Genomic DNA, 6,000 nt, shown 5'->3' with positions numbered 1-6,000 from the left:
TGTCACATTCCACTCCTCCATTTGCTGCTTCCGGATAAAATCAAACCTTTTGACGTCATGCCCTGGAGCACACCTTCCACTGTCCCCCAATACGCTCCGCAACATACACCTCGGACATTGATGGTGACCAACTCAGGTCACATGGCCCATCTGACTGCACCGCAAGTCACCGTCCCGTGGCTGGGTGCCTGTGACGGCCGCTGTGCATCCGGGGCCACTAACTCTATGCTGGTCAGGTCCGGGACCCCTTCTTCTGAGATATTGGATGGCCCCTGAAGCGTTGGCCCTGGGGTCTTCAAAGCCATTTCTCTGTGGCCCTGTGCTGTACGCAGCTTCTGGGACTAACAGCGTCCCGCCAGGGCTCACACACCAAATTGAGTCCTGACCGGTCCGGAAGTGGCATCACCGCAGGAGGCACACGCTACCACCGCAAGGACCACCTCCAACAGCCATCTGCCAGAGTCTAAACGGTGGTCCTGACAGACTTACGGAGTTTCTCAGACCTGTTGTGGATGCCATCATCGGCCTGATACCCTGCTCAGCACTCCAGGTGCCAGTGACTCAGTGCACCGCAAGCCATTGTCCATTACTGATTGAGTTATGAGCTGTGGAGAGGTTGCGCAGCTATGTCACCTCAAACAGTGTGGGTGCCCTAAAACGTTGATGGGGAAGATGATGCAGGTATGGCAGACCCCAATGCATCTGCATCAGGTGTCTGTCGGAGGGACATGATCCGAGACTTTTTCTTCACATGGGTGTGCTCATCTCTAGTGTCCCATCCCCAGTGCACTGCAACTCTTGGACACTTCTGTTTGCATGTTGGCTGTCCTCTGGACTTTCTCCAGCTCCCTCCATGTTGCTCAGCAGTTGACTCTTTTAGACATGTTTTTTCTGTTTCCGTTTCACTGGTGTGTAATGTTCAAGTGGTTGCCAGCACCAGATATCCCATGCGGAATGGCTTACACTCACACCACACACACACCACACACACACCACACACATCCAGCACAGGCGTCACTGTACATGTGGCCCTGCCAATAAAGGGGCCAGTTGCATGTACCCATAGCCAGTTCAACATGGTATATGCGTGTGTCCCTGTGGTCTTGTTGTATGCATGAGGGCCCTGGGCCCGATGCCATTACATTGTGCTGTGTACAGCGGATGTAGACGTGTCACCGTAGGCAGCGGGTTGGAGCTTGGACATGTAGCTTTGTTGTCACCCACTCAATTCGTAAGGGGAGTGGCCAGAGCTGTCGTATGCAGAGCCAACATAGGTGTGTGACTCGAATTTGAGCGCCCCTGCCCGTGGTTCTGTACTGTGAATGTGCAACTGCATGTGTCTCTATGGCAGTGTGAGTTTCCTTAGTGGGGTGTTGGTGGCCCCTGAAGGGTGATGTACACCTAAGTATGTGCCCTGGTTCACATTCCACGGGTTTGGCCCCCACCCACACCTCTTGGGCCACCTCCTTTTGGCATGCAGGAACATGGCATTGGGGTGCGATGTGTGGGTGGGTGAAGTGTCTTGAGCCAGCTGTGCTTGGAAGTGCTTCCTGCTGTGTGGTCTGTTGCAGGCTGGGTGTTCTCCTCTGAGTAGCATGGGTCCTGGTGGGGGGTTGGGTGGGATATCATTGTGGTGTTGTAGGGTGTCGACGATGTTGTGGTCCTCTCTGGCATCACTGATGTGTTGTATTCTGTGCTCTGCTGAAGGTGTTGTGTGCCCCGCTGCGATGTGAAGGGGAGGTGCGTATTGACTTTGCTTTGACATATATGTTGGCGCATTGTGCAGGTTTGCATGCAGATGTATGGCAATGTACATTGTGACTGTTTGGGGGTGCTGGATTCTTCTGCGGGACAGTGTAGATTTGGTCTACATGATGGATGTGATGCCGTACGCGTACATTACCATTTCACAGTTTCCGAGCCAGTTGTGTTTTCTGTTCTGCAGTGTTGGCTATGTGCGTTGTTCCTCGTTGTCGTCAATGTGGGTGTGCTGTTCGTGCTAAGTGTGTGTGCTGCAGTGTGCCAAGGGGATCGGGCTCATGGACCTGGGTGATTGTGGGTGTGCAGTGTGCTACACCTCGTTGTGCATGTATGCCATTGTGCCCACTCCCCCCGTATCCCCAGTCTTGTTTGTTGCACTCCCTGTTGATGTTGTGTGAGGTCCTATCGAGCTGTGTCCGTACTCCCTACTCCTTGCACCGTCTCCACACTGATGACTGTGGCCTGGGTTTCCTTCAGCTCCTCCGGTGGCGCTGGACTGCCACTTGCTGTCGTATTTGCTGCCTTCCTGTTGGCAGCAGGTTTGTGCCTAGTTTAGGTAGTCACGTAATACCGGCACCTATTGGCCTCCTGGATTGGCCACCTCGGCACTCCGCCTGCAATCCAGGTGGTCTGTTAGTGGGTCAGTTGATGGTAGTGTTCTGTCACCTCTGGGACACTGGTCATGTTTTCCTGAGGTCTGCACCCCGTCTTCCACTACCTCTTCTTCTTGGCCTTCCCCAGCCCCGTTGTTCCTTGCTGGTAGTCTGTGGGGGTTGTGGGGTTCAGGTTGGCCCCTGCACTGTGCCAGGGTGCATCCATGTTGCTACACACTATGGATTGGTTTTGGTGTATTTTTTCTGTGGTTTTTATAGTGCATAGTTCCGCCAAACGCATGAGATTTGCAGGCCTAAGGCTGGTTTTCGCTAATTTTTGTACCGCGGCTGGCCTCATCACATGTTTTTTTGTGTTTGCGTATTGCATTTATGCGGTGTGGCATTGATTTTGACGCAGACATTTGGCACGTTATCTGGTGATTATCGCATGCTACCGCCTTGTTGTGAATTCCACGTTGACACAGGGTTATTTTCCCGCGTTGGGCCGCGATATTGAAAGTTGCGTTACACTACTCTTGCGGTAGTTATCACACATTCTTGTGTATATACCCCTTTGTGTAAAGACTGTGAATAAACAAAAGACAGATCTCTCAAGCAAGTGCTTTAACCACCGGAGTTATCTTACCATTATTATTATTCCCTGAGATGTGCCGGGTAGACAGAAGTCTCTGTGCAGGTGCTTTTATTCCATTAGGTAATTAAACCAGAACAGATCAACTGTCATGTTTCTCCTTATAGGTTGACTGTCAGACTGTTTTGCCTTACTGTACCCCTTGTGACTCAACCCCCTTTCTGTTGCCCACCTTGATGCCCAAATTTATGGGTTCCCAGAGTAAAGTGTTTTCAATTCCAGCACTTAGAATACTGACTGCTCGATTTGCCACAGTGCAGGAATGACCAATAATACAAATACTTTAAAAATAGGAATTATCTGTTTGTTGATTATACCATCTTGATTCCAGTGTTCGCTTTGTCTCATGCGAAACATACAATATCATGATTTTTCTATGTTACCTTATATTTAAAGCACCATTGCAGGGATACAATCCACTTTGGCTTGATATTGCCATCCCGTAATCCATGCTTAAGTGTAATTGTTTTGTTGTCTAGTTGTGTTTGGCATTTTTTACCCCTTTCTCAGGCCCCTTGAATTTTTCACATCTGCCATGATGGAAATGAATCATGTGTTTCTGCATGGCTCCTCAGTGATTTATACTTTCATGGGCCACCACTACGCCCCCTGCAACCTCAACATCTTAAGCATTACATTTGTCTTTATGTTACTTTAAAATATTCGAAATTAGGGGCACATGGCTATACCATAGTCTTCTGTCACCCTCACCTCACATGTATACCATTCACAACTTTCCCTGCTTAGTCTTGTAGGTCTGCCCTGGAGACAGTTTAAGCTGTTTTGCCTACCTCAAATAATTAACAATACCATAAATACATAATACATATGTATTTAGAGTTGCTTTGCGTCAGCCATCTTCATCCACTGGTCTGTTTAACTGGCATTCATAGTTTTAATGCACCCAGCAAAGCATTTTACATGGGGCACAGGGACAGCCTGCTTTAGACATTGCCTCTTTTGCACTGTAAGTGATGGCATGCTCTTTCGTTACTTGTCAACATTGTTCTATTATAAAGTCCACTTCTGTGGCAGGGCTTGTGGGTGATTACCTTACTTTGCCAATTCTATTGTTATCTCTATTTTATCATCTTATGTAAGGCATGTGATGACATGAGCTCTTGAGAGCTCATGTCATAAGAGACCATATACAACTTTCAACATACACACATGTGTACAGAAAGAGGCCTTTGGACAGCCCCTTGCAACTGTGGTTCAACTGATTTTGCCCATTGATTGGCACGGTTGCCCAGCAGTCCTGGTGCACCACAGAAGTGTGTTAGTTTAAAAAGTAGTTCACTCCTGCTGCTTTTTAAACCAAATCTTTTAAGAGAGGGTCTGCACCCAACCCTCTCTATGCATGCTGAAACAACCCATGCTGCTCCTGGGTTTGCTATTACTGTAGCATTACAGAACCTTTCACATGGGCCACTTATACAATACAGCATCTGAGAAACAGTCCAACATTGCCCTCAGACATGCCTTTTGCGACATGTTGCCTGAAACTTCCAAGGGGATTTTTTATTCCAATAAATGCAACATGCATGTATGGTGGCTACACTAGAATTATGGTCACATTCACTGCTACTACCCCATGTGCTGCACATTGGCACTTGAGAGGAGGTGCTTCCTCACTTACATCCCTTCATTTCCCATCTTACTTAGAGACCCTTTACTTTCAAATTTTTCAGTTTCCTGACACCCTCAAGGCTCCAGCGAGGCTGAACTCTTTTTATTCATTGATACTGCCACACTGTGGCTATCTCTATGAAATCTTTTCACTTTTCTCAAGTCTGCTCCGAATCAGTTTATGTCTCGCTCTGAGGCTTCTTGACCAGTGCCACCCATGGAGGGGGCTTTCTCCACTCCCTGGTCCACCCTATCCCTACATTCATCATCTAAGGTATTGTTGCTGGAAGAAAGGAGATGAAGTACCATGAGTAGGCTGACATTACATCCAAAATTTGTTCAGAACAGTTAGTCTGTGAGACATATTCATTGCATGAGTGGGGACACCTCTGGATCTGCTTGGTCCTCTCCTGAGTAAGGACATGGCGAGGAACTGAATATCTCAACTTCCACTTTTGGGGTCTAACCAGAACTAGGTAGAAACTATTGCACCCTACAAGTGTGTTGCAGAAAAAGAAATCCATGGCCATGGCAGTGACGGTGTGGGGTTTTCTGTATCTATTACTTTGGGATATAATTATTAAATAACCCCCCCCCCTCCGCTCACTGGTCGTATGAATTTTTGATAGTTGATGAAGAGAAATGAGGAGCAATCACCTACATAAACAATACATTGCTAAACATTTTATTAATTGTGTCACTTAAGAGAGTTAGTGGAAGTTAAATGGTTATATTTTAAAATCTTTTAAGTTTTCATCTATTTATTTATTAAACATTGATATTTTAAATTTCAGCATTAACAGTTAATATAATCCATCAACCTCTGTTTCATTACAAAATAAAACAGAATCTTCATCAAAATCACAGTCAAAATAGTAATAATCCAACAATCATGTTCCAAAAAGGAAACTCCTTATTCTAAGTAGAATTTAGATTAAGAGAATAAAGGTGGCAGCTCAGAAACGCATAAAGAGTTCAGATGAGCGAAAGGTCAATGAGTAAGCATAATGCATTTGCATTATAGCTGAAATGTATTCTTAACTCAAAATAACAGCAGGCAGTTCACGGAATATTCTAAGTAAGCAGCCTCACATGAAGCAAGGCATCAGAGACTCAAAAGGTGCGTCTCTGATCAGAGACTCGGGGAAGGAATTCGTAAGATCTACCTCTTGGGGTCTGAGTTCTACGCTCTGCACTGTCAACTACTCTAGGAACACACACTATTATAAATACACAAATTTTATGTTGCAATATTAGTTTATTTCATCTTCTTAATCCACCAATCAATAGAATATCAACAAACGCCTGGGAATAGGTTCATGCCCCATGCTCTCACCTGTGCATACTAGACTTTCAGACATTAGT

This window comes from Triturus cristatus, chromosome 4_2 (genome assembly GCF_964204655.1).
Source record: "Triturus cristatus chromosome 4_2, aTriCri1.1, whole genome shotgun sequence".
Classification (NCBI taxonomy): domain Eukaryota; kingdom Metazoa; phylum Chordata; class Amphibia; order Caudata; family Salamandridae; genus Triturus; species Triturus cristatus.
Note: the sequence above shows the minus strand (reverse complement) of the source record.